Source organism: Lepisma saccharinum, chromosome 29 (assembly GCF_977018435.1).
Source record: "Lepisma saccharinum chromosome 29, izLepSacc3.1, whole genome shotgun sequence".
NCBI classification, from domain to species: Eukaryota; Metazoa; Arthropoda; class Insecta; order Zygentoma; family Lepismatidae; genus Lepisma; species Lepisma saccharinum.
This window is the reverse complement of record NC_139257.1, coordinates 25,208,688-25,218,176: the sequence shown is the minus strand read 5'-3', so window position 1 is coordinate 25,218,176 and position 9,489 is coordinate 25,208,688.

Below are 9,489 nucleotides of genomic sequence, written 5' to 3'. Positions count from 1 at the left end.
TTTGAAATATTTTTTTAAAAAAACGTCAATTTCACATTAGTTAATAATGGAAATCAAGCACACAAACTGTATTTTTGAATGGCAGAAAAAGAATGATAAATGCATTCCGAAGATACATATGTAACTTTCATGTACAACATATGTTTTACACATATGGAACATGGAGCGACATAAAATTGAAAATACATATGCAACAAGCTAACACTAAATTGTGTATTCAAAGTTTATTCAATACAAATATACAACACATATTAATTAAATACATTACACTACAGAAAACAAGGAAAATGCGAGCGAAGCGAGCAACAATATTTTTAGACCCAATTTTTGCAATTGAAGACAATATTGATTTAATACGGCGCAAAAAAATTCACTGGACGCCATGGAATTTTCTCTTTTACAACTTTTTTTTAGATCATTTGGTGCCCATGGCCGACTCCCGCCGTCCTTAGCTACAACTCTGTACTTGACGAAAACGAGCGTCAATAATGCGAGCGAAGCATGCAAGAAAAGTTTACAAAATGTATTTTTATTTGCATAAAATTTGAAATCGGAGCGGGTAATTGCTCCTCTGTGCCCCCTGCAGGTGTCGTAGGTCGTCAATGTTTGCCCCCCTTGTTACCCTAGAATTGACTTTCGCTGAAAGTTTGGGGGGGGGGCAATGACCCTCTGCCCTGTTTTTGCACCAATGTATACAACAGACATATATATGTTTAGATACTTTAGGCTCACTGCCATTGTTAGTCAACCTTATTCTGCACAGTTTGTCTCCTCTACTAACCTTCTATTAATGCCAATTCCACGCCCCCTCCATCCAAACCAATTCTAGCCTGCGATCGCTCGTGCCTTCACGTGTCATGCGATAACTCGCGTGTTAGATTTTTTCTAACAACTTGTTTCTTTCAGTTATCACTTATTATTTGCAAAATATATTTTATCAAACATCTTTTATTAAACATTGAAATCATTTTACATTGTTACAGCATTCTTCTTTATGAATATTTAAAACATTAATGCAAATAAGCACATAAAAATACAATTTATTACTGATATAAATTCAAATACAAAATGTTGTATAATTGAGGGTGTTTCTAATCAGATTCAGAGTCAACTTCTATTGCAGCACATTCACGGCAAACATAAACAGTTGTTTCTGTATGTTCTTTATATATTGGGGAGGAACACTTACAACATGAATGATATGTGAATCGATTCTTTCTTTTGGGACAATAGGCACATCGGGACTTTTCCTCTGATTCAAGAGTTCTCTGTTTTCGGCCGACTTTCAATGCTTGCAATACTTTTTATTTTCTCCTTCAGACGAAGTGATACATTTGGAACTGACATCCGTCTCATCATATGTGGTTTTGTAAGCATCATACTAAGTTGCGTAACAAATTTTCTACGAGCCAACAAGTCGCCTGTATTTGTTTTGTAAATTATCTGAGCATTTATTACTCCAATGTTGAGAAGGCTGAAAAATATTGGGAGAGGCCCGCGATTGCTTATTCTTGAAACAGAATATTCAGATTTCAGACGATCTACAACATCCACTCCTCCTTTTGTGAGATTGTAGAAAGTAATCACTTCTGGCTTTTTTGCCTCTCCAGAGTCAGGATCAATGCCGTCGTCATTATGCATGGTGGAAATCATAACATTTTTTTTCTGTTTCTTCTTTGGCACATAAGAGCAGAGGAGACAATTATTAGATGGTTTCTCTCCAAACGCAAAGATGCTGCTGTTTCCAAGCCTATCCTTGACAGATAAAAATTCCTTTGGAATTTCTCTTCTATTCAATCGAAGAGTTCCTACTAGTGTCAGCCTGTGGTTGGTGTACAGTTCATTAGCTAGAGGTATGGAGGTAAAATAATTATCCATGGTCACATTCCTTCCGCTGTTGTCAATTGGACTTATTAATCGCAAGACCACATTTTATGCATCATTGGGAACTTGGTAAAACCCAGATCGTTGTTTTCCTGCATAAATTTCCATATTTAGAGTGTAGAATGTTCTAGCATCAAAGAGTGCATATATTTTTATGCCATATTTTGCAGGTTTATTTGCAATGTATTGTCTGAACTTGGATCGTCCTTTGAATGCTTCTAACATCTCATCAATGGTAGTGTAAGCACTTGGCCTGTAACTATTCATGCAGACACTAACGAAGTCATCGAATATTTCTCTAATTGGAGATAGGTTGTCTTCTTGCTTCCTTTGTGCTCGTGTACTGATATAATCAAACCTAACAGCTTGGAGAAGAGTGTGAAATCTTTGTTTGCTCATTGACGCGATGAAAAAGTCTGGTGCAGTTCCATCTGTGGCCCACAACTCATCTGTATTTAGGTGCTGTGACGTCTTTACTCCAGCAAGATATAGTACTCCTAGGAATGCTGAAATTTCTTCAAAATCAGTTAGAGGGCAGTCCCGTGTATTACGTGAGTAGGAAGGTGCCATTTCCTTGAGCTTTACGTTTGTGTATTGGACAATATGTGTGATTAGAGAATCCGTAAAGAACAGTTTCCAACAGTCTAGAATTGACTTCAAATTCTTGGCCCCACCTATCACAATATTCTGTCTGGCGATTTTACTTGGTGGGCCTTTTTGCTTGAACCATATTGTTGAACCATCTTTGCCTCGATACGTATCACGGTTCACATGTCTTGAAACTGTCACAGAATCATCAGAATCACTAACTGACTGTTCTTCATGTACTGTTTACTTTGTTTGTCAGACATTTTACTGCTATTCTCTTCAATAACACAATGCCAAAACAACATTCATCAGATTGGAAGAACCAATGCACCTTTCCACTACACTGTACACAGACGGAATAATAAATGAAAGCGGTATTTCCCAAAGGAAAACTGTTGTACAATCATTCGCTGGAAATGTGACGCGATAACTCGCATGTTAGAAAAAATCTAACAATGCACTCGGCTAGGATCAAAGCCGCTAGTATAAGGTTTCGCTTTCAATTTCAATAACATTTGCTACAGTGTTGACAAGTAGAGATATGGAAGGAGGCATTTTAGCCTTAACGCATTGTTACCTCCAGTAACAATCTAGAAATAACAAAAGTTTTGCAATAGTTAGATTTTATGTAATAGCGCGAGCGATCGCGGGCTAGAGACATAAGAGGTGGTGTTTTATTTTAACCCTATCGCCGCGATCGCCCACATTTAGGTAGAAAAACTGCACATAATAATCAAAACTCAAAATCAATAACACCTCAATCAAACGATACGATACCCCCAGTTTTGTGAATTGGTATAAAATTGTGTCCCACCCAAAAATTTCCCAAACCTAACAGCTTGGAGAAGAGTGTGAAATCTTCGTTTGCTCATTGACGCGATGAAAAAGTCTGGTGCAGTTCCATCTGTGGCCCACAACTCATCTGTATTTAGGTGCTGTGACGTCTTTACTCCAGCAAGATATAGTACTCCTAGGAATGCTGAAATTTCTTCAAAATCAGTTAGAGGGCAGTCCCGTGTATTACGTGAGTAGGAAGGTGCCATTTCCTTGAGCTTTACGTTTGTGTATTGGACAATATGTGTGATTAGAGAATCCGTAAAGAACAGTTTCCAACAGTCTAGAATTGACTTCAAATTCTTGGCCCCACCTATCACAATATTCTGTCTGGCGATTTTACTTGGTGGGCCTTTTTGCTTGAACCATATTGTTGAACCATCTTTGCCTCGATACGTATCACGGTTCACATGTCTTGAAACTGTCACAGAATCATCAGAATCACTAACTGACTGTTCTTCATGTACTGTTTACTTTGTTTGTCAGACATTTTACTGCTATTCTCTTCAATAACACAATGCCAAAACAACATTCATCAGATTGGAAGAACCAATGCACCTTTCCACTACACTGTACACAGACGGAATAATAAAAGAAAGCGGTATTTCCCAAAGGAAAACTGTTGTACAATCATTCGCTGGAAATGTGACGCGATAACTCGCATGTTAGAAAAAATCTAACAATGCACTCGGCTAGGATCAAAGCCGCTAGTATAAGGTTTCGCTTTCAATTTCAATAACATTTGCTACAGTGTTGACAAGTAGAGATATGGAAGGAGGCATTTTAGCCTTAACGCATTGTTACCTCCAGTAACAATCTAGAAATAACAAAAGTTTTGCAATAGTTAGATTTTATGTAATAGCGCGAGCGATCGCGGGCTAGAGACATAAGAGGTGGTGTTTTATTTTAACCCTATCGCCGCGATCGCCCACATTTAGGTAGAAAAACTGCACATAATAATCAAAACTCAAAATCAATAACACCTCAATCAAACGATACGATACCCCCAGTTTTGTGAATTGGTATAAAATTGTGTCCCACCCAAAAATTTCCCAAACCTAACAGCTTGGAGAAGAGTGTGAAATCTTCGTTTGCTCATTGACGCGATGAAAAAGTCTGGTGCAGTTCCATCTGTGGCCCACAACTCATCTGTATTTAGGTGCTGTGACGTCTTTACTCCAGCAAGATATAGTACTCCTAGGAATGCTGAAATTTCTTCAAAATCAGTTAGAGGGCAGTCCCGCGTATTACGTGAGTAGGAAGGTGCCATTTCCTTGTGCTTTACGTTTGTGTATTGGACAATATGTGTGATTAGAGAATCCGTAAAGAACAGTTTCCAACAGTCTAGAATTGACTTCAAATTCTTGGCCCCACCTATCACAATATTCTGTCTGGCGATTTTACTTGGTGGGCCTTTTTGCTTGAACCATATTGTTGAACCATCTTTGCCTCGATACGTATCACGGTTCACATGTCTTGAAACTGTCACAGAATCATCAGAATCACTAACTGACTGTTCTTCATGTACTGTTTACTTTGTTTGTCAGACATTTTACTGCTATTCTCTTCAATAACACAATACCAAAACAACATTCATCAGATTGGAAGAACCAATGCACCTTTCCACTACACTGTACACAGACGGAATAATAAATGAAAGCGGTATTTCCCAAAGGAAAACTGTTGTACAATCATTCGCTGGAAATGTGACGCGATAACTCGCATGTTAGAAAAAATCTAACAATGCACTCGGCTAGGATCAAAGCCGCTAGTATAAGGTTTCGCTTTCAATTTCAATAACATTTGCTACAGTGTTGACAAGTAGAGATATGGAAGGAGGCATTTTAGCCTTAACGCATTGTTACCTCCAGTAACAATCTAGAAATAACAAAAGTTTTGCAATAGTTAGATTTTATGTAATAGCGCGAGCGATCGCGGGCTAGAGACATAAGAGGTGGTGTTTTATTTTAACCCTATCGCCGCGATCGCCCACATTTAGGTAGAAAAACTGCACATAATAATCAAAACTCAAAATCAATAACACCTCAATCAAACGATACGATACCCCCAGTTTTGTGAATTGGTATAAAATTGTGTCCCACCCAAAAATTTCCCAAACCTAACAGCTTGGAGAAGAGTGTGAAATCTTCGTTTGCTCATTGACGCGATGAAAAAGTCTGGTGCAGTTCCATCTGTGGCCCACAACTCATCTGTATTTAGGTGCTGTGACGTCTTTACTCCAGCAAGATATAGTACTCCTAGGAATGCTGAAATTTCTTCAAAATCAGTTAGAGGGCAGTCCCGTGTATTACGTGAGTAGGAAGGTGCCATTTCCTTGAGCTTTACGTTTGTGTATTGGACAATATGTGTGATTAGAGAATCCGTAAAGAACAGTTTCCAACAGTCTAGAATTGACTTCAAATTCTTGGCCCCACCTATCACAATATTCTGTCTGGCGATTTTACTTGGTGGGCCTTTTTGCTTGAACCATATTGTTGAACCATCTTTGCCTCGATACGTATCACGGTTCACATGTCTTGAAACTGTCACAGAATCATCAGAATGACTAACTGACTGTTCTTCATGTACTGTTTACTTTGTTTGTCAGACATTTTACTGCTATTCTCTTCAATAACACAATGCCAAAACAACATTCATCAGATTGGAAGAACCAATGCACCTTTCCACTACACTGTACACAGACGGAATAATAAATGAAAGCGGTATTTGCCAAAGGAAAACTGTTGTACAATCATTCGCTGGAAATGTGACGCGATAACTCGCATGTTAGAAAAAATCTAACAATGCACTCGGCTAGGATCAAAGCCGCTAGTATAAGGTTTCGCTTTCAATTTCAATAACATTTGCTACAGTGTTGACAAGTAGAGATATGGAAGGAGGCATTTTAGCCTTGACGCATTGTTACCTCCAGTAACAATCCAGAAATAACAAAAGTTTTGCAATAGTTAGATTTTATGTAATAGCGTGAGCGATCGCGGGCTAGAGACATAAGAGGTGGTGTTTTAATTTAACCCTATCGTCGCGATCGCCCACATTAAGGTAGAAAAACTGTACATAATAATCAAAACTCAAAATCAATAACAACTCAATCAAACGATACGATCCCCCGAGTTTTGTGAATTGGTATAAAATTGTGTCCCCCCAAAAAATTTCCCTAACGCAGGCGTGTCATGAACACTCCCTCTCCCCTTTGGGCACCCCTGCAGGGAATATGTGGAGCAAATCCGCGCATAACGGCAGAGAAGGGGATAATTCCAGTGGGCGGAGCGAACCAGTACAAAGGCTGTTAACTGCAGTCGCAGTTTCCTCGCACCTGCTCATTGGTCACATACGTGTTAACTGACATTGCACTATCTGCGAAAATTATTAATTACAGAAAGAGTCAGCTTGTAAAATGAATTTGTGCAAATTAATGAGATTTTGTAACCGACATGCCACGAAAATTCCTGAACTTAAATGTGCTTTCATTCATAATGTACTGAAAACTCACATATGCTCATATTTTGACGAGAATGTTTGGTTTTCTTTTCGAAACATTTCCACATAAATTATATTGGTGAACGCAGATTGTCCATATTTCAGCCACATTTGGTATATATACTTAATACTTGACATGCAATAATTAAAGTTTTTACATGAATTGCAGATCAAAATCTTTGGAAGAGAATCGTTGATCATGGAGTATTATTTTCAGACATGCATATACAGTTCAATCTAAAAAAATAACTCACAACATGCCGGAGGAACATGCCGGTGGTTTAGACTTAGTACAAAACCTGGATGAAGTTTACAGTTCTATTTCAAAAATTATAATCCCTTACATACAAATGTTGAAAGTTTTGGACTGATTATTGAGAGACTTTTGTGAGTATCAGATTTAAGATTCTTAACTGGCAGAAATACGTATACGAGAATTGGTTATGGATAATTAAAAGGGAGTTACTGTTCCCTGTTGTTAGTTTTGTGTAATACGTACATCTGGAGTTACAATCAAATTCTTAGCTTGCGCAAATTTAATTTCATTAATTATATAATTTGCAGCATAATGGAAAGCAAGCAAGATACCTCACGACACCAGGGAAACAAGAAACAATGTAGAACAAGTAAACAAATAAACAAAACATATAAATTGGTAACTTCGGGTGTGACACATGTGTTGGCATCTCAGATCCCCTTCACCTTCCACATATGTCACTTTGCTCTCCTCCACAGTGACTATACACTTTGCGTGCTGCAATGTAAAGAACATAGAAGGGAGGGAACACCTTCTGACCAATAATACAAAAGCATAACACACACGAGTACATTATAATTGAACTCTAATGCGTTACGTCTTCCTAGTAAATAAATGTTGATTTTGTCGTAACATATAGCTTCATTTTCGAGTTATCTTATGTTTGAAACTTAACATATCAGTACTCGCAGTCTGCCTCGTACAGAGCAGGCACGGCGATGGTATGATCCGCAACCTACAAATAGAATAAAAATAAGTTGCCATATTATATGTATCTAGGCATAAAATATTGAATATATAAGTGATAATCACATAACATATTGCGAAATTAAGACAATATTATATATATATATATATATATATATATATAATTATTTTTAGTTTTAGTCGATCTCGATTAGTCATTATATCCTAACCGATTGGGACGTTATATATAGAGTTATTGACTGAAGAATATACTAAATAATTAATACAATACTAGTCAATCAAAAATAAATTAAATAAAGTGTCCCCCCGAAGTGTCATCAGCAAACATCCAATTCCTTGCTTCCCGGTCCACTTTCAACACTTTTTTTAAAGCAAATAATAATATTAATAATAAGAAAAATGAATGCAATAAAGCATTTACTCCCTCACACGAAGTTTTCATTACTTAAATGTCAGCCCCGATTTTGTATAAACAAATAAGGGAAATAAATATGGTGGGTTAGTTTTCAAAATTTGAGTGGAAGTTGTGCACGTAGCTTACATTAGCAACAAATGTAAGAGCCTGCGCTCGGGATGTTTAAAGTAATCGAAGTTGTGACCTGTTCTGAGAAGAAATAAACAAAATTATTTACAGTCCCAATCTCAGTATCTGCTCCTGGTGTATTCATTTCAGCTACACTAATCGCAATAAGGATAACCTATGAAAATCTAAATGAGCGCAGGGTAGTTACGCACATGGATATTTAAGCGCAATTTCTGCAATGTTTGGGAAGAGAAAGCTATAAAATAAATAATTCCACGCACATGGAAATTTACGCACAATTTCTGCAATGCTGGTGGTAGGAAAAAGCTAGAAAATGCAAAGTTCCACGCACACGGAAATTTACGCACAATTTCTGCAATGCTGGGCGACGGGAGAGCTAGGCAATACACAGTTCCACCCACACGGATATTTTGCGTGCAGCCGTAGGGACTAATGAATGAAGAAGGACTTTATGTTCGGATGTATGCTGTGTTACCTTACCTGCCACTCGACAAAGTTGACGACGGTTAGCTGTGCATTCAAGAAGAAGATCCTGGGAATAGAAAACTTACACGGTTTCTTGTTTATGTTATTTGTTGCTTGATAATACCACTATTACTATAGGGATATGGAACTGCCACGACAAGCACCATAGGACCAACACCATTGTGTATTGATTGATTGATTGATTTGGTGTCTTACATCAGATTTGTGCACACTAAGGCTAATCTGGACTGGACCTACAGTTTAAAGTGTGATCTGAACCACTTTGCCTCCACCGGGTATTGAACCCGGGTCTCTTGATTACAAGGCAACTACGCTTCCACTGCGCCACCGGGCAGACTAAAATATTGCTGAAATCACGGTTTTTTGGTACGACAGAACAGTATTAAACCTGAGAGGTAAGAAACAAAAAATTGAGCAATATTAAACTTGATCATTGTATTGTGCTGCAAGTCTGTAAAAGAGAGACCTCTTTTGAATTTCTAGTCTAGGTTTTCTTGTATAAAATAATCTTGTGTTGCGTGTTGTAAGCATAGGTAGGTACTCGAAAGTGGAATTCCACAAGAAGTGTGTTGCAGCGGATTTTGCCATTCACAATTTTGTATAAATAACTGAAATTATTCTGAAAACGTCGCTGATAAGCAGTTTGTAAGTTTAGAAAAGGCAAGAGATGCGGAGATGAAAACTTGCGTAA